This window comes from Tenrec ecaudatus, unplaced genomic scaffold, assembly GCF_050624435.1.
Source record: "Tenrec ecaudatus isolate mTenEca1 unplaced genomic scaffold, mTenEca1.hap1 Scaffold_532, whole genome shotgun sequence".
Lineage (NCBI taxonomy): Eukaryota > Metazoa > Chordata > Mammalia > Afrosoricida > Tenrecidae > Tenrec > Tenrec ecaudatus.
This window is the reverse complement of record NW_027459447.1, coordinates 1,401,662-1,427,509: the sequence shown is the minus strand read 5'-3', so window position 1 is coordinate 1,427,509 and position 25,848 is coordinate 1,401,662. Positions and strand designations below refer to the sequence as shown.

Here is a 25,848-nt window from a genome sequence, read left to right as displayed (position 1 = left end):
ATTCTAGCTGTATTCTATTTTTTTAAAAATTGGTAGCTCTTATAGATATTATAAAAATTTATATTTCAATTAGATCAAGCATATTTGTACAGTTGCTGCCACCATCATTTTCAAAACATGTTCTCCGTGAACTTGTTGATATCAGATCCCCTTTATCCCCTCCTTAGCCCTCCCTACCCCCCAGGAAACCTTATTATATATTATTATTATTAAATTGCCATATCTTACACCATCAAATGTTTCTGCTTACTACAGTTTTGTTATTTGATCCCCCAAATGGGACACAGTCATCATTGCTGTCCATCTCTTAGAAGAGAACTTTGTTTGTTCTTCTGGCAGCTCATGGTACTTTCCATATTGTTTGCCAGCACCATTGTTCAATTGCATTGATTCTTCTGTGGCTTTATTCACTATCCAACTTTCATGTGTATTTGAGGTGACCCATGGCTTGGATAAGACATGCTATATAGTATTGGTTCTTAATCATGGGTAAATTTGTTGCCCCATCCAAAAACCAAAACATTCGGAGGTTTTGGGGACATTTGCAATGGTCCCAAATGCGGAGAGATGATATTGACATTTAGAAGCCAGAGGTGCTGCTAAACATTTTACATCGTGAGGCCAACTGTTCATCTGAAAATGTCAGCAGTGGTTCACATAAAAGAACTTTGTTGTAGGTGGAAAGGGCAGAGGCATGAAAAGCAGTTAAAATTCAGGCCCAAAATGATGGCCACTTAGTGTAGGCTGTTAACAGTGGCATAGACAGGAGTAGAACAATTCTGGTTGGTAGCAGAACCATTTGGAATTTGTTGACGAAGATGTATGAGGTGTGAAAGAGAGAGAAATCAAGGCACCAACTCTAAGGTTTTGAGGAAAGAACCATAAATATATCAATAAACTCACTGACCCTGAGTCAATTCCAATTCAGTGACTCTGTAGGATAGAGTGTAACTGTCCCTTTGGGTGTCTGAGGCTGTAAACCTTTGTGGGAGCAGAAAACGTCATCCTTTCTCCTCAGTGTGGGTGATGGATTAGAACTGCTGATTTTGTGGTTAGCTCCACAAGCAAGTCACTTTGGCACCAGGGCTGAAGAATGAGAAGGGTGGAATTTCCATTTGCTGAGACAAAAGATCGTCTGTCCAAGAAGGAGATCACTTAGAGAGTGACATATCTATTAAACATTTAGGTAGACATTTTATATCTGCTAGAAATTTAAACAGATGTTGGATTTGAAACTGGAGTTGACTGAGTGGTTTGGCTTGAGATATACATTTGTCAGTATCTAATGAAATGTGAAGCTTCGTGCACTCACCCTGGTGGTGAAAGAAGGTAGAAAAGAGAATGGGACAAGGCAGCACTGACAGAGATCAGTCATCTGAGGCTATCATCTACATGCCCTTGAGTGGATTCCAGCAACTGCAAAGCTGCTAATAGAGGTGCTGAGGAAACCAGGAATAGACAATGTCTAGAGAGTATCTCAAATAGGAGCAGACAATTCTGACACGTCATGTTACAGGCGGACTGACTGAGAATTAACTTTAGCAACGTTAAGGTAATTACTGACTGTGTTACAGATAAAGAAGCAAAACTAGGGACACTTATAAAGAGATAAATTGATATCAAGACAATGCCTCATACAATTGTAGACATGGGTAAGTTCAGTCTAGCTCAAGTGCATGGATCAGATGTTAAGCTGGGGGCTTCTCCTGACTTGCCTAACTATAGTGACTGATTACACAGAAAGAAAGAAGACAGAAAGGTCAATGACTACAGAGGAGGATGAGTTTGAGGTCCGAGGTCAGGCTTGTGGCTGCAGAGTTCATAAAATCCATGCACAGAAGGCCAAATGGCAAACTATTGGTGACGTCGAGGGTCATTAATGTAGATAGTGGGTCTTTGGTTGAAGTCCAAAGAACCCCAGGGGTTGATGAGCCAGATGTAGGATCCCCACCATCAAAAAGCGAGGCAGTTTCCCACAGCCTCAACTGACCAGTACATGAGTAGTAGGACACATTCCCCAAAGAAACCTCCTTCCCATTGCATGAGGGCTGTGACCTAAGTCAGGAGGTTGCATCCCGCCTTTATGTTCTCACCTGTGCTTGTCTACTCACAAGCAGACCCCAAGATGGGAATTGTTGTGCTGTGTTAGATCACATCGTGGAGGATTACTGGGAACGTATTGAGAATCCTGACCCAGCCAAGATGAGGCGCGACTTACCTGTCACAGTGACTTTGACAAGTTGCAGGGGATGTTGGCAACAAATACCTGATAGATGTGTTGAAGAGACAATGGATGTGGGGCATGGCTATAGACAATGGGTTTCTAGGAATTCCCAGTGATTTTCTAAGAGGAGGAGGGGAAGAAAGGCTTATGTTCTGATAACACTTATCTCTGGTGGACAAAGGCTGCTTCTGCAGAGCTGAGAGCTGAGAGCTGCCTTAACTTGCTTTCCCCAACCAAATCCCAGAGGAATAAGGAGCTTGCTACTTTCCATTAGAAAGTCAAATTTTAGACCAATTGAGCCAATAATAAACTACTAGTTGACCTGATTTTACTTAAGCTATGGAGGCGAAATGTGCATGTAAGGGTATTATATGACCAATGACCTTAAAATAAAATTTTCTATTAATAAATATTAAAATTTTAAAAATCTTAAAAGTAATTTTTATTTCTCGATTATAAACTCTGCAATGCCTTCTCTCCTCTCTTTTCCTTCTTTCCCAAGTTCTTTTTCAATTGTAGTACTGAGCAGTCTGTTTTTCTATTGTGGTCTCATCTGTTAACATACCCCCAAGGGTTTGAATTTTCTCCTCATGCGGTTTATCCAGGAGAGACCCCAGAGGAGAATTATGTAATTGGTGTTCACCATGTGAGGATTTGTTTTTAAATCTCTAAATTTGATAATTAACCTATCTGTAGGTAATCTATTTATATGAGATTGGCAGATCTTTTCTATTTCTAGCTGTTCAATTATAATTAAAAGTGTATCATCTACTTGATACAATACAGCAAGCTATCTTATTTATATTTTATCTTCATGAGAACCCTCAGAGGCATGGAGTGCTTCTTAAAAGGATGTGTTGTAGAAATTTGAAGAATGAAATTGTCCTCTTTCCTCCTATCCCAAAGACATACTAAAAATAACAACAACAAATACTTATATCACTTTTACTATATATGAGTCACTCCTTAGGACATGGAACATTTTGACCCATTTAGTGTTTTACTATGGCCTTAGGAGATAGTCCCTCTTATATTCTCATTTTCCAGATGAAGAAAACTAGGCATTTGGTAATGAAGTAAAGTACTCAGATTACACACTTGGATCTGGAATTTCAAACTCCATGATCTGTTCTCAGGAATAATACAAGACTTTTTCCTTTGTTGTTATTGTTGTTTTAGTTCCTTAAAGGCAATACATGTTCTTTATAGAAAAACTGGAAACTTAACTAGCTAAAAGTGCACATATGATAGCTCCTAATTTTATCTCCGAAGATATATTTGAGTATTTCAAGTGTGATTTCTTCATGGACATTTCATAATTAATTCAGTGATAGATAAAGTGAGTCAGAATTTTATTGGAATATTTTGTTATTCACCCTGTTTAAATTTCAATTAATTATAGACTGATAGTTTTCAGTTTCCTTTTGGTACTGCTCAAAATCTGTATATCAAGAAGTTCTCTAAAGCGTATGCTCGATTACTTCTTTTCAACACTTTATGCTTTTATGAAGATCCATTACCCACCTGGCACAGAGGTGCCATCTTAGAGGAGGAACTGGTATTTTGTAACAAGAATATCTGCCTTCAGGGAGATTGTGGTTTTGATGAGGAAGCAATGAGATATTTATAGGAATGTGTGAATTAGAGACTTACACAATATGGGATGTAATTAAGTACCAACGTGTACGGTACAAATGTACGGTACAATTACCTGCTAGCCAGGCTATGAACAGTGACTCATTGTACTATATATCCAGAACATGAAATACCTATTAAAAGCAGCCTTCATTTTACTTAAGTCCAGAAAAAGAGAGGGGAATTGAATGAGAAGAAGAGATAGAAGTAGATGGGAGATCAGTTTTCATGTTGTGTACTAGGGAAAGCTCATAGATTTCACTTTATACATTTGGTTTTATATAGTATGTTGATCGATTTACTTTCCTATAATAGACAAATTATGAGATATAGTACCTTTTGAATTTTTGTAAATGAGAGAGGTTAGCTTGTGTAGTTTCTCAAGTTGTCACAGATGTATCTATGTCTTCATGCTGACAGCACTGATGACAACGACAGTCCTTCTCCTTGAAGGTGGGCACGCTTACTGTCTCTCATCCGGTAGCGTGGTTACAGTTCCATACTTACTCTGTGATTGGGTCTTCTCCCTGTATCAGTGGCTGTATTGTTGTTTTTAATTGGAGGTAATAGATTTATAATACTTGATTATGCATATTATAGTGATTATTTGTGATCCTTTCAGTGTGTTTTTTCTTCCTCTGTATATATTTTTTCTGCTTTTGCTTAGCTATTGGAATGTACAAATACTGAATACCATTTACCATATATACTTGTGTATAAGCCGAGTTTTTCAGCACATTAAAAAAAATAATTTTATTGGGGCTCATATAACTCTTATCACAATCCATACATACATCAATTGTGCAAAGCACACTTATACATTCGTTGCCCTCATCATTCTCAAAATTCGCTTTCCATTTGGGTTCCTGGAATCAGCAACTCATTTTCCTTTTTTCCCTCCCAATCCCTCCCTGCCCCCCTCTCCCTCATGAACCCTTAATAATTTATAAATTATTATTTTATCCTATCTTACACTGCCCAGTGTCTCCCTTCACCCACTCTTCTGTTGCCCATCCCCCAGGGAGGAAGTTATATGTAGATCCTTGTGATCGGTTCCCCGTTTTTAACCCCCATCCCTCCTGGTATGGCCACTCTCACCAATGGTCCTGAGGGGTTCATCTGTCCTGGATTCCCTGTGTTTCCAGATCCCATCTGTACCACTGTGCATCCTCTGGTCTAACCAGGTCTGCAAGGTAGAATTTGGCTCATGATAGTTGGGAAGAGGGAGCATTTAAGAACTAGAGGAAAGTTTCATTATTGCTACAGTGAACACTGAGTGACTCATCTCCTCCCCACTACCCCTCTGCAAGGGATGTCCAGTTGTCCTCAGATGGGCATTGGGTCCCCGTCACATGCTCCTCTCCTTCACAATGATATGATTTTTTCCCCACCTGTCTTTGTTGCTTGAAACCTGGTCCCCTCGGCCCTGCATGATCACACATGTTGGTGTGCTGCTTCCATGTGGGCTTTGTTGCTTCTGGGCTAGATGGCCGCTAGTTTACTTTCAAGTCTTTAAGACCCCAGACACTATATCTCTCGATAGCCGGACACCATCAGCCTTCTTCACCACACTTGCTTATGCACACATTCATCTTCAGCGTTTATGTGGGGAAGGTGATCACACAATGATGGTTTTTGTTCTTTGGTGTCTGCTACCTGATCCCTTCAATACCTCGTGTTCACATAGGCTTGTGTGCTTCTTCTCTGTGGGCTTTGTGGCTTCCGAGCTAGATGACCGCTTATTTGTCTTCTAGCCTTTAAGACCCCAGATGCTATATCTTTTGATAGCCAGGCACCATCAGCTTTTCCCACCACATTTGCTTATGCATACGTCTATCTTTAGCGATCATGCTGGGAAGGTGGGAATCATGAAATGACCATTTAGCTGAGCAAGGTGCTCTTGTATTAAGGGAATGCACGTGAGGAGGCCAAATGTCCACCTGCTACCTTACTACTAAACCTATAAATATATGCACATAGGTCTATTTCCCCCATAATCATAAATATATTTACATATGTACATGTCTGTATTTAGGCTTCTGGGTATGCCCTTTTCCTCCTACTCCTTCCCTCTATTTCCTTACGCCTTCCTCCTGTCCCACTACCATGTTCAGCCTTCTTTCTGGTTTCAGTAATTCCTCTCAGTACCTTGCCCTTGGTCACTCCCTACCAGTCCTCCCATCCCCTCCCTGGCACTGGTTTTGAACCACTCCTTGTTCCCTTGTCCCTGAGTTGGCCAATACCTCCTCCTTTCCCCCACCTCTCACACTCTCATTTCCCTCTGGGACCTTTGGTCCCGTTATTTTCTTCTTACATTGTTTGTCCCGCCTATCTTATCTAGGTGGACCTGCAGATATAATAATATGTCAGCACATTTTTAATGCAGTTTTTATGATAAAATTATGTGCCTCAGCTGATATTCGGGTCGGCTTATATTTGAGTATATGGGGGTGTGTGTTTTCTTAAGTTGATCAAGTAACACTTTTTTTGTCGGGGGGAATAAAATTTCTGGGAGGTCTGTATAGCCTAGTCTAATTCTGACTTCATCCTCAAAACACTTTATTTCAACTAGAGCTCTTCAAACTTACAATAGAGCTATTTAATCTAGTGGGTTATTGGTGGAAACTAACATAAGCTGTCTCGGTGGGCTCTCAGGGAAACAGGTGAGGCAGTCCATCTCGTTTCAGTTTTCTAAGTACCACCGGGAAATACTTTTGTGCAAATGACTATCCTTGCTCCCCATTTGGAATCAAGTAAATGTAGACGCCTCCTGCCTCATGGAGCTAATTTATTTCGTCAAAGTCCTTCATAGGGTGATTTTTCTAAGGAAAAAGAAAGGCAGTTCCCATTAATTTCAATGGCAAATATTTTTATGCGTTTCCTACCCCCACTGCCTTATGCTAAAACAATACCAAATCCAAGTCACTTCAGGATTTATCAGCCATTTTACAACAATCCAGCAAGGCAATTTTCCCTTCATTAATTATAATATGATCATTTAGCAGTCCTTGTTAAGATATTTTGCATTTACCGCATAGTGTACATTTCCAAGACTACACTAAAAATGCAAAGCCAAAAAATAGCACTGTGACAATGAGAGAAATCAATGAAAACAATGCATTTTAGTGGGGACGCTGCATGAGATTATTACGGCTATAAACCAGCAAACCATGAGTTCATTGAGAGGAGCATGTAATGCAACACAACAGAATTGAATTAACTAATTCAACTAGTATTTATTGAGTAGTGACCAGATAACGTTGTCCTCAGCGATGATAATAAATGGTCTCTTCCATTAGGAACCTAAAACCTAGTTGATTTTTATGACTGTGCAGCTTGCCAGCATTGTTTGATGTTCAGTTTGCTTACCACCCTCCCCTATGCGTTCGTTTTTAAGAGTGTCTGGCCTTTACAACGTTGGGTTTGTGCCCAAACATATTTTCATTAATTTAGTATTAGTCTTGTGAAAGAGTGCTTCTCCTCCTGAAACTACATGCAATTTCAGAAAGTGCTTAACTTGCTCGGGTGTGTTTGTAAGGAGCCCCCCAAGGCGTTGTTTACAGACTCCAGCAGCAGTATCCGGTCCTGACAGCTCTGCAGTGAAGTGAGAGAACGGACTGGCTCCACTATGTTGACTTGAATCATTGCTAAAGTCTCATGCTCTGTATTCTTCCCCCCGCCCCCTATTCCCATGGCTTTAATGATGCCACGCCAGTGATGGGACTTTCTCTCAGGATCACCGGAGCCCAGCCTCGCTCGCCTGCTCCCAGACATCTCTCGGAGTTCTGTCCCTGCCCTAAATCCTTGATTTTCCCCTTTTATTGGGTCCTTTTCTGTTGGCACTAAAAATGGGGAACTGTTTCTCTTCACTTAAACACACAGACCCACACACTTCCACTCCCACTCATTCCAGCCACTGGACAATTTCTCTCCTTACTTTTATAGCCAAACTGCTTTAAGAGGTTAGCTGTCTGTACTGACTCCAATTTTTCTCTCTCCTTTGTCTTTTGAATGCACTTAACACCAGGCTTTTGCCCCCTACACGCCACTAAAACTGTGCTTGTCAAGTGTAAGAATGCCTCTCCATTGTGAACTTCAGTGGTCAATTCCCAGTTTTCATCTTGAACTGCCAGCAGATTCTGACACAGTTGTTCTCTCAACTCCTTAAGATACTTTTTTTTCACTTGTCTTTTCAGACAACACATTTCTCTTCCCTGCCCGCCATCCCTCCTGCTGCTCATTGGGAATTCTCTTCCTATGTATTTACTTTCCTTTCCGTCTCTCTTCACATTTTCTCTCGAAGTGTCCGGGTCTCAAGTTGCGTAGCTCTTTTCTTAACTACCAACTTTAGTCACTTATTGACTTCACCTAGCTTCTTTAATTACTATCTGCTGATAGCTAACAACTCCCAAATTTGATCTTTCCAATTGAGTTCTCTCTCAATTTCAGATGTCTACTTTGTACTATTTGGCATCTGTTTGAGTGTCTAAAGCGTATATGAAAATTACCATGTTCAAATTTGAGGTACACATTGTAAATCACTTTCTTTTTCCTTCTGAAGTTTTGCCTATCTCAGAACAGGGCAGATCCATTCCTCCAAAAGTTGTTTGGTGTTCTTGCTGGCTGCTGTCTGGTGATTCATTCTCACGGTGGTCCTGTGTGTGTGTAGACTAGAATACGACTCCGTTTGCTTTTCGTTGTTGTGAACTTTTGGAAGTAGATCGCTAGCCCTGTCTTCGCTGGTATCTCTGAGGGGAAATGAATCGTTAGCTTCTCAGCTAGGAGCCAAGCACTGAAGTGTGCTAGCTAGAGAACCCCTACATTGTTTAGAAAACACACAAACAAAGTAGCAACCTTAGATTTAAACTCTTTGTCTCTCATGTCACACACCCAAGTCATAATGCATCTTTTTGGTTCTATATTATAAATATCTTGGAAATCTGATCACTTCTAGCCATTTACCATTGTAACAGCTCATACTGTTATCTGACTCGCCGTGCTTTCTTTGTCTTTGTGCACCTTTTAACTGAAATGGATTCTGATGTTAAGTGGTATGTGAATGTGATATGTCCTGAATTTTAAGATTCTGTTGGACAGATGTTAGATTTAGCTGCTGCTGCTGCTCTCCAGTTCACACCTTGCCTTGGCACCTAGTGCCCATTCAGGGATTCTTTGGTGTTTCAAGACCCTGGATGGTGTGGCTGCCGCTCCATCCTCGTCTCCGATTCCTCTCCTCCTTGTGCACACCTGTTCTGGTTACACTGCCAGCCTACTGTTTCTTACAAGCACTACGCAGGCTCCTTACTTGGGTGTTTTCACTTGCCCTTCTTTCAGCCTAAAGCCCCCCTTCCTTCAGATGTATGCGTACTTAAAATAATCTGTTTTTCAGAGTTGTGTTTTCTGACTTCCGCTTTTTATATTATAGCCTTGCGGTCACTCCTTATCTTCCTTCTTTGTTTTACTCCTCTCCCTTTCCCTCATTTCATGCAGCATTAAGGTTATCATTTCCCTTATTAAATCTTGGTCTCTAGCCCTTGTCCCACAGCAGGCACTTGGACGGCGGGGAGAAGAGTGTCTTAGTCGGAGGGAAGATCCATTGCCAAGGCTTTGAGGTGTGCAATGTTTTAGTCTGATTAACAGCTACAAGGCCAGTGAGGTTGGACTAAAGTCAGTGGGGAAAGGGGTAGCAAGAGATGAGATCAGAAGGGGCCAATTATATATGACTTTAGGGGTTTTCACTCTGTGTTTTTTTAAGAGTTTGGTTTTGGGTGTTAGGAATGTGACCTCAAGATAGGCGATACAAGAAGAGATGGTTTTATTTTCTTGTTTGCAGCTCGATTTCCACTGCCGAGTGCCGTGCCTGACCCAAGGGAGGTACTTAACAAATCTTTCAGTGTTTTCCCATCTTCCATTTTAACCCTTTGTATTATGTGGAAGATAAGAAGCAAACCTTTTCTTTTACTGTTGTTGAAAGTATATACCAATTCCCCATGTTGACCTCAATGCTAGTGAGTACATACCCCAGGTCTGCAACCTTCCTCATTCTCCTTTGCCGAGTCATTCCCCTCCAGGAACTTGAACGTTTTGCCCCTGAGGTTTCTAGTTAATATTTCATGTTGCTTTGGTCAGCTTGATCTCATGCAGTTTCAAGGGCTCCAGGTAGTGTGAAGCCTATGAGCATTTGAAACGCTGGTACACACTTTTCTCCCGTTTGGTCCAGTTATTCCACAGAAGCTTTGGTCAAGATGTTCAGTAATGGTAGCTGGCTACCATCTAGTTCTCGTGGTTCATCTTGTTTGAGAAAATGATGACGGTTTTCCTCATAATTGCCAAAGCTGTGCCTTTTCGGTAAATAAGATGTCAACGAGACTAAAGATGTGGTATCTCTATTTGCAACAGCCCTGCCATTAGGGCCCCCAAGTAGAGTTTGCTGTGAAGACTGGGGGCAAGTGCATTGAGCTTTGTTTACCATCAGAGCAGTGTGAGGGTGGAACTGTTAAGAAGGGTGGTTTTGCATGAAATGCTTTTTTCTTCTGAAAATGCAGAATCTTGCTTTTCTTGGGCATTTGAACCACATTAATTAATGGATTTGACATATGTTTATTGGCTGTTTACTAGATACTATTCTGCCAACTGGTGGAAAATCAGCAGTTAATGAAACAGATATTCCTGTTCTCCTGGAGCATACTTTTTAATGGGAAAAGACAGGTCGAAAACAAAACATTTATGATGTTAGAAAGTGATAACTTATATACGAAAAATAAAATGTTGGCAGGTCGGGCTGTAGTTTTAAACAAGGTGTGTGGTCAGGAGAGAAAGCTGCTCAAAAGGCATGGAGGAGGTCCCACCTGACCCCTGGCCTGCCTGTTGACATGAGGCAGACGTCAGCCATGCCTCGACCTTCCGTCCTTCTCTATCCTATGCTGACACGGACCATTCCTGCCATGACACTCTACGTTCATGCTGCGTTTCATGCTGAGGCAGAAGTCACACATAGGACCCACAATTGTGTATTAGGGGAATTGGGAGGTAATCCCAAGTCAGGATCAGCAAACAATGCAGTTATGGTCATTGGTCCACAGCAGCATCTTCATAGCCAATAGCCAGCTCTCTCTATAGTATCAGCCTCTCGCCACATGATCTCTTGGCCTCTGGCTCTTGCGGCCAAGAAGCTGACCTGCTGCTCTGCCTCGCAGTCTCAGTGTCTGCTCTCTCTCTCATGATCTCTCTGCTTCAGCCTCTGATGTTGGGTTGGTTTCTTTGCTAAGTCCCATGGTGTCTACATCATATCTTCTGGTGTATCTGGTGTCTTTGCTCTTGGCTTGTGCTACTTTAGAAAGGGATTTCAAACATACTCCTTTGGTAGTTGTTCTTCTGATGGGTGATCCTGGGACTTCTCTCTCTGCTCCTGCTTTTGAAGTGTCTCTTATATAGAGAAAATGATTTTGAGGTGTGGTGTTTAATCTTTCAGCAGACCATAGCCCCAAGGAAACAGGGTGCTGGCTTGGTTCACCCCCTCTGCTGCAGTGGAGACTTCATCCCCCTAATCTACTGTCAGTGCAGTAGAGAGCTCTCTCCAAAATGGAATTCGAGCCAGCAGCGCAGAGGCCAGCAGTTTTAGTACATCATGTAAGGATTGTGGCCAAAGGACCATATTCATTGATGCTATCTCAAAGGCCTAATGGTGAAATGGTTCATTATTCAGCTCCCTACCAACTGGTTGGCAGACGGAACCCACCCATTCATTCGGTAGAAGCAAAAACTGGAGATCATTTGATTGCAGCTAAGATCATTCTAGTGCAGGGGTTCTCGATCTTTCTAATGCCATGACCCTTTAATACAGGTCCTCATGTTTGATACAGACCCCCAACCATAAAATTATTTTTGTTGCTACTTCATAACTGTAATTTTGATACTGTTATGAATCATAATGTAAATATCTTATATACAGGATGTATTTTCATTGTTAAACAAATTGAACATATTTAAAGCATAGGGATAATCACTGTAGTAATTATATATTGTGAAACATTTATTTTTAATGACAAATAAAAGAAATTTGGTCTTGAAGCATGGTGTAGCATGGGTAACAGTCTTCATGCCCAGTACTTGTATGTGGGTGTATCTGCATGTGGGCGGACCTGCCTGGAGACAGATAGAGAAGGGTCTCGGTTCCTAAGACCATTGGAAATGTGTTGAGAACCGCTGCTCTATAGGGTAATTTTACTTGGTCACATGGCATTACTGTGAATTGACATGGACTCAATGGCACCTGAGAGAAGCCTGAAGGAGAACATTGTCTGACTCCTTGGAGAAAAGTCGGGGGACCGGTTCAGACTGCATGGACCTGAGAGTAGGATTTGTAAACTAACTGTTGCTGACAATCAAAGATCTTCCATGGTTAATGAAAGGCTCACTTTCATTTTGAGCAGAGGAGCAATTGAACTCTGCTTTGAGTTAATATTAAGTGGTCACTTAAATAACCCTGATAGCATGGTTGTTACGTATTGGGCTGCCTAATTGCTAGGTCAGCAGTTCAAAACCACTAGAAACTTGGTTTGAGAAATATAGGGCTTTCTACTCCCATAAATAGGTCCAGTCTCAGAAACTCGCAGGGGCAGTTCTACTGTGTTTTCTAGGGTCATTGTGAATCAGCATAGACTCAATAGCAGTGAGTTTCAGTTTTTAGCTGCTTCATATAATATGGCTTTGGGGGATAGAGGAGAATCAAGGGCAGAAGCTGAGAGGCTCCTGCATTAATCTGAGAAAGAATGGAATTTTCTACAAGAGTGCTAGCAGTAGAGGTTGACAGAGTGAACTTATTTTGGATGGATTTTGAGAGGAGACCCACCACAGTTTGCTGCATTACATCTGGAAAAAAGGAAGTTGGGTGCCTCTTTCTCTGAACTGCTTTTTAGTGTAATTTGGTGGCAACTAGTTTGAAAAACGATGCTCTTTCTTCTTTCCCTTGTAGCTTACACTTCTGCATAGCTACAGTGAAGGGGCGCAATCTTTTCATGCTTCCTTATTCCCTCGTGGTTGTTTGAAATTAACATAGTGGGATGAGTCATTTGTATTTTCAGTTTTGTCCAAACAGAGCAGCTGTACTTGGAACAAAATAATGGTTGTAATAATCTTTTCTTAGAGTAAATTGTTCTTTCACTGGCCTTTGGTCAATCCGGAGTTAATTATAACCAAATAGCTATCCTAAGCCTCAGAGGACAAGCGCAACATTTCATTAAAGTCTAGGCTGGGGAGTACTGCTGACAGAAGCACTGCCAATCAGGCAATTTGAAAAGAAAGGTGACCATTCCTATAAACTTGAGAGCTAAAATAGCTTATATTGAGATCAGTAGGTTTTTCAAAATAGCTTCATTACAAGAAACTGAGACTGAGGGGTCGTTATGTAAATTAAGGTTACCCTTCTAAAAGCCAATAAAGGCAGAAAGCTCTCTAAGAGAGAAATAGTCAAAATATATTTTTTGTCTCCCTTTTCCCAGTGTTATTTTAAGCATTCTTTATCCAGTTCTGAGCTTCTCAGAAAAAAGACAGGGACTACTTGTTGATTGATGATCCTTTCTGCGGTTTAGGGGCTTCGAATGACCATGATCATGGCTTTCCTTTACCTTCAGCATTTAGGCTGTCTGATCTGATACAATAAAGAAGAGTAACAAAGATCTTTGTTGTAAACCATGGAATATTCACTCCCAATCTTGTGGAGCGAAAAGCAGATGTCCCTCTCTCACCTGAGTGAGGTATACTTTGTTTACTTTTTATTTTTTGTAATCTCAGAGGGGATTGTCTCTCAAACCATATTAAAATTAAACTGGGATGGATATGAGGAAATTATCACAAGAAAAATAAATTGAAATATTTTTCCAGTTAATAACAAAGGTACAGTCTTCTAAATAGTGATCGATGCTGTCATCATTAGGAGTCATTAAGTTGACACTAACTCAGAGAGAGTGCAAGTATGCTGTTAGGTACATGGAGTCAGTGACCACCCATAGTGACCACTATACACATCAGAATGCTACACCGCACGGCCCTGTGCCATCTGCACAATAGTTCCTACCCTTGAGCCCATTGTTTCAGCCACAGTGTCCGTCCATCTCCCTAAAGACTTTCCTTTTATATTGATGCTCCTCCACTTAACCAAGTTTGGTGTCATTCTCAAGGGACTTGTTTCTTTTGATAATATGTACAAATATGTAAGATGAAGTCTCTCCTTCCTTGCCTCTAAGGACCACTCTTGGCCATATTTCTTCCTCAACAGATATTTATTTCTCCTTTGGGCAGTCCAAGTACTTTCAATATTCTTGACCAGCACCACAGTTCAAATGGATCAATTCTTTTTTGGCCTTCCTTATTGCATATCCAACTTTCACATGCATATGAGGCAATTAAAAATACCATTGCATGGGTCAGGCACACTTTAGTCCTCAAGGTAACACCCCGCTTTTCAAGACTCTAAAGAGGTCTCGTGCAGCAGATTTACCAAATGCAATGCATCAGTTGCTTCCATGAGTAGCGATTGTGGATCCAAGCAAGATGGAATCCTTGGCAACTTCAGTTTCTACATTTACCATGTTGATACCCGTCAGTTCAGTTGTCAGGATCTTGGTCTTCTTGACATTGAGTTGTAATCCATACCATAGACTGCAGTTCTTGATCATCAACAGCAAATACTTCAAGTCCTCCTCATTTCCAGCAATCTAGGTTGTGCCATCTGCATGTTGCAGGTGCTCGAAGCCTTCCTCTACTTATCGCAGGGGTTAATAAGCCTTCCTCCAATTCTCATGCCACATTCTTCTCCTTATAAGCCAGCCTCTCATGATTTTCACAGCATATATATTAAACAAGTATGGTAAGAGGATACAACCCAGACGCATAACTTTCTTTATAGAGAGAGCAGAAGGAAACACTGCCTAGCTACATCCTCCTATCAGTTTTTGTTATCTTGAGCTTAATGTTGAAGCCAGGGTCAATCCATCTTGATGAGGGTAGTAATATTTTTGTGCTTCCTTCTTCTTTAGCAAACATGAAGCCCTTTTCCAGGGGCCAGTCTCTCCAGGTAACATGTCCAGAGTATGTGAGATGTCTCACCATCTTCGCTGCTGAGGAGCATTCTGTTCTTGAGCACTTCAATCTTCTCTCTGTTTCACATGATGTTATGTATTGATCCAATTTTAAGCACTTGGGGTTTTTGTTTCTTTTTTCAGATTGAGTTGAAATCCATATTGGAGTGAATTATATTTATAAAATAAGATTTTTGCAAACTACATTTTTACTTGATTGACTGTACCACTGCAGTATCTGAGATTGAGATTGAAACATTATGATTTTCAAATGGAAAATATATTACTACGTCAGTTTTAGCCTTACAACCTCTTTCACGATCTTTGAGAACTGTGATGCAGCTGCAGCACATGTAAATGTAAAACAGACTGAAGTGTAAAAAAGAGAGGTGGCCTGCATGGGAGGTTGCCATACATAAGCAGAGCGGATCCAATATGGCAGTCGTAAATGATGCCCCTGGGGCATCTCTAAAGCTTTAGGGAGTCTAATTTTGAAAGAAGGAGTGAGTTCCAAATGCCATTTTTCAACTGGAGGAATTTTAATGGTTTATAGTTTAGATTTATTCTTTATTGGCTTTATTTTCTCCTATGGGTTTAGTCTCCTTATGAGAAATAATTCATGAATGACCTATAGTATCTCTTCAATAAGATAGAATAGCATGTTTTTTAGCTTTTAAATTGTTTAGCATTTTCTTCTATTTTACAGACTGGAAAAACATTCACTTGACTGTAAAATGATTGGTAGGTTTATAATGTTTAGGATCATTTAGCTTAAGTACATTTAGATAGACCCTGCAAGTTTTTATTAATATTAATAAAACTAGATAGTGAGTGGTATGAATCCTGGTGAGCCAAACTTCTCCAGTGGACGAAACCAACACTCTGTAGCTGTAGCAGAAGTTTGGTTATACTTCTATACTTATGCATGGACTTGGGTCACATTCAGTGCTACTTGCTGAGATTTGAGGGATTGTCAAAGACTATATGGCCCAAATGTAGATATGACAGCCATAAAGTGTATAAGGCTTCCCTTTCACAGTTTCACTTTATATTAATTATTTAATCATTTAAGAGATTTAATTGGGTTATCATCTTAATATCTGTTAAACTACCTTACCCTTTCCTGGCATCTGTATTGAGACAATTTATAAGAATAAATTTCAATCAAGGAAATAAATCTCCAAAATCAATATGATAGTGATTAGAGGACATTCACTGTAACAGATCAGACACTAGATAAATATTTTACAGTTTGGGAGCCATAACATGACATCGACAACTACTCAACTTCGTAGAGGTGGCAAGAAAGCAGCCATAAATAATTTATAAGTGAATGAGGATAGGCGTCCCAGTAAAATTTTACACAAAAACAGGTAGGCATGTGGATTTGGCCACGGACTCTACTTGATTGCCTCCTTCATTCAACAACACAAAAACCTATAGTTTCTTTAAACTAAGAGGTTATAATCAGAGATGTATTTTCTTTCTACATTTCTATATATGCTTAAAAATAAAACTCAACTGTCACATTAAAAATAACTGGTACATTTAGTTTTTATTAAGATAATCAATTTGTCTATAAATATATATAATGGTACCCACATTAATTGAGTATACATATGTATCAAAATTATAATCATATGCTATATTATTTGTATATGATAAATGACTATATTTGTTTCTATATAACTTTTGAAAAGTTTAAATTATATGTATGGGTAAATTAATTTATTTGTATGTACCATATTAAACATATTTATGTACAGTATATTAAAAATCAATATTGCATATTCATCTAAAGACTTATGTTGATACTTTTGTCTAATTTATTTAACATTCTCACCTGGAATGAATAATATCTGGAAACTTCAGGATCGATAAACCCATTTTTCTCACCACTTTGAATAATGCTGAAAATTAAGAAGAGCGGTAGTAAAGCATAATGACTGATTCTATACTGCTGACTCAGGGAACTGGATTTAAATTTCAGGTCTGCTACTCAGTGTCTGTGAGATCTCTGGCATTCAGATATTTAAATCTATAAATGGGAATGTTTCCAAGTTCACAGATTTACTGTGTCCATGGTATGTTTCAAGGAGCCCTGTGGTGTAGTGATTACACGTTGGGTAGTTGAAAACTACCAGCCCCTCCTGGAGAGGGAGATGAGGCTTTCTACTCCCATGAAGTGTTACAGACCCGGAGACTCACAGGGGCAGTGCTACCCTGTCTTACAGAGTTGCCGTGAGTCAGAAGTGACTCAATTGCAGTGAGTTTGGTTTTTGATTTTCTTTTTGTAGGTTGTAAGTATTTTAATATGTGTTTGTGGTAGTCACCTAATCTGGTGTCAATTTAAGGATTGAGAGTGTACGGGTTAAGTCTAGGTTGTCAATCTGGAGATAGCCAATGAGACTTCTGTGTGGGCATGGGCTTCTCCTGAGAATTCTGGGAAATCTGGTACTTCCTCCTTGGAGAGCTGGAAGACACCTCTCTCTCTCCCATTCCCTGGGAGACATTGCAGAAGACAAGTTACATGGACACAACCAGACCTCGGAAGCTGGAGAAGCCACAGAGAAACCCCTGCCAGCGCTGAGATGCTTACAACGCCACTGGACCCGGAGACTTTCTACCCACTGGCTTGTGATCATCCTGCATTTGGCTTCATTGCATGTGTTTCGTGATTCTGAAGAGGACTTTATAGATTGATATCAGACATATGGGCTTATATCAGACTACGGACTTGATCTGGACTGGGCTGGGATGTTTTCTCCATGTTCAATTGCTCTTGTACAGAAACCTGTCTCTTATATACATATACATGTTTGTGAATATGTTTCTCTAGTCTACCCGAACTAATACAGTATTTTTATTGTTAGTTGCTATCAAGACAGTTTTGGTGCATGGCTACTGCATATTTTCAGAGTTAAAAACCCTTTTAAATTTTTTAAGATATTTAAGAGTTCAGAACGAGAGTGCTAGGTTTCTCTTCCAAAATAGCTTTGGGTGGGTTCTAACCAGCAGCCTTTTGGCTAGCACTCAAGATTTTAACTATTTGAGCTACCCGGAGACTTTATAATATGTGCTGTCTATTTTTATTTTTATTGGTTCAATCTTTCTTAAAAGTTTAAGTTCACTAAGGCTCACGCTTAGGCATGTAACGCCCCTGCTTCAGAACTTGGCCATAGGAAGAATAGAGTTCTTCCCCACATGGCAATGGATTTACCCCTGCGAAGTGCGGGTGAAGTGAGGTCAGAGTAGGCAAGGGATGTCTTTAATGCAACAATCTTAGAGAGAACATAACATGTTTCAGAATGAATTCTATTTTTCAAAGCTAGAGGATATAAAAATTGAGGATCTGTACCCAGTGTCATCTTTTATATATATGTTGTCAAACATATCAGTCATTTGAAATTTAAGATTAAAAAACCCTACAAATAAATGATCACAATAAAGAAAATGTACTGATCCTCATTTTTTGATGGCAGTTGATTTATTTGGGCTGATATAATGCTGTTGTATTTTGTGTTTTTGTTTTATATAGTGAGCCTAGAAAGTGAATCTTTATGGTGGATGTCATGTGTGAAGTGTTAGAAATATAATGAAGATATTACTTTAAACTTCACAAAAATATTAAAGTTTTCTATTTATTAGTCTTTTTGTGCCCTTCAGGATATAGTAGAATCAAATTTAATATGCAATGTATCTTTCATGCATGTGTTTCTAAAATTCTTTTGAAGACAATGAAAAGGGTTTGGAGTAAAAATAGTAAATGTGCACTCCTTTCTTAAGTGAACACACTCAGGCGTGATATTTAGTTATCTGTACTGAGACTGGTAAAATTTTTAAGATGTTAAGGTAGATAGTTGCAAAAGCAGTAAAATTTATATATGTGTCTAAATAAAGAAAGAGACTTTTTTTTTAATCTTAAGGGAATGATTCATAGTGTTGCTGTTAGCTGTTAGGGGCCATCGAGTTGGGCCCAGCTCATAGCTCCGCCGCCTGGTGCTGCGCCATCCTCCCTATTGTCTTCTGCTTAAGCCCATTGATGCAGCCACTGTGTCAATCCTCTTGCTGAAGGTCTTCCTCTTTCTTTCTGCCTTGCTACTTTACACCAAGCATGATGTCCTTCTCCAAGGACTTGTCTCTCCTGAAAACATGTCCAAATTATGTGAGAGAAATCTCACCATCCTTGCCTCTGAGGAGCCTGCTGGCTGTACTTTTTCCAAGACAGATTTGTTGGTTCTTTTGGCAGTTCATGGTACATTCAGTATTCTGAGCCAGCATCATAGTTCAAATGCATCAAGTCTTCCTTAATCTTCTTATTCACTGCCCAACAGTGCATATGAGGTAATTAAAATTACCAGGGCTTGGGTCAGGTGTACCTTAGGTACATAGTTGAGAGGCTTGGAATTCCCAAGTCATGGGTGAAAAGTCAGTATGGCGGCTTCTCTTTACTCATGAAGCTACAGGGTTGATGAACCTAAGATTGGCAGGTCAAACAGACTGCTGACATCTATTGGAAGCAGATGAGTCTTAAGAGCAACAAGCAATACAATAGGCCTCTGGTTCACATCCAAAGAATTAGAAGTCAGATGATGTGGTCCCGATACATGTCCTATACCAGTGGTTCACAACTTTCTAATGCTGCGACTCTTTCAGACAGTTCCTCATGTTGTGGTGACCCACCACCCATAACATTATTTTATTGCTATTTCATTACTGTAATTTTGCTACTGTTATGAATCGGATGACCCTGTGAAAGGGTCGTTCAATTTCCAAAGGGGTCACGACCCACAGGTTGAGAATCACTGCTCTAGAGCGAGAAAAAACCTAAAGATATTTATCTGAATGTCTGTATGTTATTGTTCTTAAGTGCCTTCAATTCGGTTCTGCTTCATAGCAACCCTACGCTCAACAGAACAAAACACTGCTCAGGCCTGTGCCGTTCTCACATTTGTCCTTATGTTTGAGCCGTATTGCTGCAACCAATGTCAGTCCATCGCATCGAGAAGTGCATCGCATCGACAAGTGCATCGCATCGACAAGTCCATATTGCTGCAACCACTGTGTCAGTCCTCTCATTGACAAGTCCATCGCATTGACAAGTCCATCGCATCGACAAGTTCATTGCATCGACAAGTCCATCACATAGCAAGTCCATATTGCTACATCCACTGTATCAGTCCATTGCATCGACAAATTGCATCATCAAGTCCATTGCATCGACAAGTCTGCTATAGTTTATTGTGCCAGCCTGGCTGATAAACACAAGTAGGATTAACTGAAGGGCAGAGGGATAAATGGCTCGGTGACCCTCACTTTGGTTGTTCTGTGCCTCAGTTTAAAGGGGTACACTACCTGTGGGATGCCTAGCCTGTGGACTGTGTCGCTGTAAGTTGAGGTCCCTTTAAGCCCACACGATTGGAATGTTCATCTCTGGAGCGGGGGACTGACAGTTGATGACAGTTTGGGACAGGCCTTGCTGTTTGCTGCCTGGATATATGTAGCCCAGCTCTCTCTACAGAAGAGGACTGGCAACTGGCAGCTCTCAAACCTTAAAGGACTGCTAGTGTCTCACTGCTTTATAATTTAACTGTTAATTTCTTGTATTATATAGCTGTATATAATTTAACGGTTCATTTCTTGAATTATATGTCTATCTTTATAAATATATTTATATATAATTACTAGCAATCTGGTTTGTCTCTCTAGAGAACCCTGTCCAATACAAAGTCCATCGTACTGACAAGTCCATATTGCTGCAACCACAGTGTCAGTCCCTCGCATTGACAATCTTCTGCTGTCACAAGCATATGCCCTCTTTCGGGCACTGGTATCGCCTAATAACATGTCCAGAGTATATGAGACGAAGTCTAACCATTTGCTTCTGAGGAGCATTCTGGCTGTATTTCTTTCAAAATTTGTTGGCTTATTTGGTAGTCCATGATATTTTCAATATTCTTTGCTGCCACCTTAATTCAAATGCATTGGTTCTCCAATCTTCCTTATTTAATGTCCAAATATTATACGCATATGAGGTAATTGCAAATACCATAGCTCGGGTCAGGTGCAGATTAGCCTTGAAAGTGACTTATTTGTTCTTCAACACTCTAAAGAACTCCCGCGCAACAGAGGTACCAGCGCAGTGCATCACGGAGCATGTTGAGTGCTGCTCCGTCAACATACATAGATGTGCATTTAAGTCAAATGGAACGCTTGACAATGCCAATCTTTTCTCCGTTTATCACGATGCTTTCAATGAACTCAGTTGTGAGGATTTTCATGGTCTTGAATATCCATACACATATATTCACTAGAACTTTATTAGTAGTCTAGGTAATAGATTATGAAGACATCACTTTCAACTTCCCATTTCACCCAGGTGAGATTATGTGATGTCGCACTGTAATCACTCCTCTGGCTTTTGTCTTTGACTCCTTTGCCTGGTCTTTCATCATAGTCATTATTGTTGGTATGGTTGATTCCATAATTTGTGGCCATTATGTAGTGTTTTCTAGTCTACATGCAGGGAGGTAAAGTTCTGGCAGTATATCAGAAAATATTGTGTTGTGACCCATAGTGTTTTCAATGGCTAATATATGGAGTTAGCTCACCAGACTTTTTCCCTAATTTATCTTAGTTTGTGTGATAGTTAGGTATTGTGTCAACATGGCCAATGAGAACATGTGGGATTAATAAAGTTGCAGTTTGTTTGGAGGGCAAATAGATAAATGGCTCGCCAAACCCTGGCCCCTCTCTCTTGCTCTCTGGTGATTGGACCAGCATAAGGCTGCTTTAGCTAGCTCTCAACTTGTGAGCTACACTACCTGTGGGACAGCCAACCTGTGGATCTTGTAGCTAGAACTTGAAGTTCCTGCAAGACCTGCTTCACCACGGAGCTGGTGTATACAGGGCTTGAGCTTGAGGCTGTTGGATCCTGTGTCTTGCACTGCTTGAGTTTGATGTCCCATCTGGGCCTGCTTCTCTAAGCTCCTGAGCTGCTGACTATTGGTGACCCGTCCTGCTGTTTTCTGCCTGATCAGCTGTCTGTTCCTTAACCTTGGACTGAGCAGTGCTCATGAGTTGGAGGACTTCCAGTATATTAACTATTCCATGGAAGTGAGTTGAACTGAGCCCTCTATACTGCTGCACGGACTAATTAGCTGTTATATTCCTTTGTGCTGTATCTAGCTTTCAAATCATAAGTGTCCTGGTTTTGTTTTTTTCTAGCGAACCCTGTCTAACACAGTTTGAAAGGTCTGCTTAAGTCTCTGGTGACCTTGCTGCTATCTGCAATGCTAATGGCACAACTTACAGCATCAGAAAAATACACAGCCACCGTATTATAACATAATATGACACCAGTCTCAGTTCCTTCTCCGAAGCTTTTTGTTCTCTTTCCCTCGATCTGAAGTACTTTTTCATTAGAGATTTATTTTGGTAATATACTCAAATAACACTTCCTAAAAGGGACCTTCCTATAACCAATCTTCCCTGATTACTTATCAAATACAGCTAAACTTAGACTCTATTGCCTTGTCCTATATAGTTTTTCAGAGGAGCCCTGGTAGCATAGTAGTTCTGAGTTGGGCTGCTTACTGCAAAGTTAGCAGTTTGAAACCACCAGCAGCTCCTCGGGAGAAAGTCAGGGCTTTTGACTCTTGTAAAGAGTTACAGTCTCAGAAACCCGCAGCTGTAGTTCTTCCCTGTCACCTGCGGTTGTTTTGAGTTGACATCAACTTGATGGCAGTGAGTTTTGAGTTTTATATTGGTTTTCTATGCAGTATTCGTTATTCTGTGCTCTTGAATTACATGGAGTAGTGGTTAAGCATTGGACTGCTAATTGCAAGGTTAGCGGTTGGAAACCACCAGCTGTTTTGTGGGAGAGATATGAGGTTTTCGACTCCTGTTAAAAGTTTTGGAAACTCACAGAGGCAGCTCTACACTGGGCTATAGGTTCACTATGAGACAGAACTGACTCAATGGCAGTGAGTTTGGTTTTGAGTTTCACTGAATTATATGCCATTTTATTTATATGAAGGGTCTTTAAAAAGATTGTGTAAAACCGCAATTCTTTAAATTTTTCCTATGTCAACTAAAGCAGAGAATACTAGAATGATTCTAGTATCAATAAAACTTGTGTTGTATTGATTTGACAAGGCATTCAATTGTGTAGATCATAGAATACCGTGTATAACTTTGAGGAAAATGGGAATTCCCGAACACTTCATTGTGCTCACTAGGAATGTATACATGCATCAAGAGGCAGTTGTGTGAATTGAACACGGGACTACTGTATGGTTTAAAATCAGAAAAGGTGTACGTCACGATAATTATTCAAGCTATATGTTGAAAAAATAGAGAAACTGCTTATATGAAGAAGAATGTGGCATCAAGATTGGAAAAAAGGGTTATTAACAACCTGCAATATGCAGATGACACACCTTGCTTGCTGAAAATGAGAACTTGGCGAACTTGTTGATCAAGATCAAGCATTGTAGCTTTCAGTATGGATTATGATTCAATGTCAAGAAAGATCCAAACCCTTATAGCTAGACCAACAGATAGCATCACTAAAAATGGCAAAAGATTGTAGCTGTTAAGGATTTGTCCTTCCTGGATCTGCAATCAGTGATCATGGAAGCAGCCGTGAGCAGATCAAGACCCATTGTATTGGGCAAATCTGCTGCACAAGACCTCTTTAGATTATTGAAAAGCAAGGATGTTACTGGGAGGACTCTGGTCATCCTGACCTCAAATGTGGTATTTTCAGTTGCTTCGTATGCAGGGGAGAGTTGGAAATTGATTAAGGAAGATCGAAGAGAAACTGGCACGTTGGAATTGTGCTGCCAAAGAATATTGAAAGTAACGTGTACTGATTCAGGGACAAACAGACCCGTCTCAGAAGAAGCATGGGAAGCGTGCCTTTGGAAGCAAGGCTAGCCAGATTCCATCTTAGATCACTTGAAGCTGTCAGGAGAGAGCAGTCCCTGGAGAAGGGCATCCAGCTTGGTGAAGGGGAGCGGCCGGGAATCGAGAAATAACCTGGAGGTGAAGAAACGACACAGTGGCTGCAGCAATGGGGGTGGCACAGCTCTGGGTAGAGTTCTGTCCTGTGCATAAGGTGGTTCTGTTTGAAACGGACTTGGTGGCAGCTCACCACAGCAACAGTTTATTACATGTGTAAGGTTTGCCGGGAGAGGGATTTTTACTGGATTAACCATGCATGGTAGTCTCTGTTACAACAGTGTTTGGTTTATAATAAATGCTGACTCAACATGGATTTGGTAAATGAATTATTGAAATGCCAGTGTTTTATTGTAAATTAACTTTCCTCCCTATTATTTTTTACTACTTTTAAAATTTGAATACATTGTCCATTAATTTTAATCAACAGAATCCATTTAAAAAATCTTTTTTTAAGTCCCAATATAGAAAATGAATGAAAGTAGTCCTTATGTGTTTAATGTGGAGAGGAGGGGAGGTTGAACTGCCCTTACTCTACCCATCGTCAGCAGATGAATATTAAAATACTATATGTTTAATGTTATCAAAAACATTTTCTCTAGTCCACTCGAGTATTTACAGGTTAATAGAAAAAAACAAAACACAAAACCCCCAAATCCTCTGGGCATTACCAAAAATCATAGTGAAAAAAATCTTTACAAAATAATTTAGAAAGGTTTCCCCCCAAAATTAGATCATGACATTTAATTCACAAGAGAAGCATTCCTAAATCTTACTGTGAAAAATATAAGCCATTTTGGACAGCAAATGTTATCAATTTCTGAATAATACAAGCTTGAACTTAACTATTTTTGTTTAATAATTTAAAAATATTTCTGTGCTTCTTATAACCATACAGAATATTTAGATGATTTATTTATTACAGTAACATAACTGTCAATGTTGCAATAACATTTTTCACCAAGAAAGAGTTTTTTATCCTGATCAACCCTATAGCTCTTGGTAAACACTCAAATTTGGATGCAGAAAGTTCACATGAAACCCACTTTGTAATTGATGAGACATTTAAACTGCAAACATAACTTACTTCCACAAGATTTTAGAAGATTTCTGCACAAGTTTAATTAAAACCACTCTTTTCTTCTGATACTTTATTAAAGTGTAGTTATTTTGATGACTTGTTACGAAGACTACTTTTTTTAGAAAAATGTAAACTCTCAAAGACAGATGAGTGACAAATTTCTAGATTCTTTATTGCCTCGGTATCTCAATTGTCTGTCGTCTATTTTAAAATGTAGATGAATAGGCTATCAAGGGAAAAAGTTGGTGCAATGATTCTAGATTTAATTTCCCACACTGCCACTAACTCACTGTTTAATCTTGGGCAAAAATCTCTATGGACCTTAGTTTCTTAATCTAATAAATGGGGATCTTACTCTATGTCATATTAATTTTTGTCCAGATTATTGACAGACAGGTATGAAGCTATTTGTATCAAAATGACTTTTTGGTGAATGTACATTAAATACCTATATAGATTTGTGAATACTTCAGTTAAATCAGATTAGTGTGTTTTCTTGTGTATTAATAGAAATAAATATTTTTACAGTGAAAATCCACTGATAGGACACATAGTTGATGTTCTATTAACATTAAAGTCACTTGTTGATTTGGGAGAGTTTTTTTCTCATGGCAATGGAGAAAACTAGACAGTGGTATTAACTGCTATTGGTATGAAGAATTATTTTGCTGAAAGGATAAATACATTCTCTACAACTTGAAAATTTATTTAATATCACGGTATAACCAAATCATATTTTACACTTTGGGAGTAAAATTTTCAGTTTAAGTCAGTGTTTGGCATGCACACCTTCAGGTCACGGTGAGATGGAAATTGACGCAGTTGGCAGTGAGACAGTTGCGAGCTGTGTGGTGGGGAAGCTTCTA

The 25,848-nt window shown here is 39.8% G+C and overlaps 1 protein-coding gene across 1 annotated transcript in view; it reads left to right on the top strand.

The window, feature by feature from the left end:
- LOC142436651 (uncharacterized) overlaps positions 1-25,848 on the top strand; it is a 328,715-nt gene that overhangs the window by 169,766 nt on the left and 133,101 nt on the right. The gene's annotated exons all lie outside the window — the stretch shown is intronic.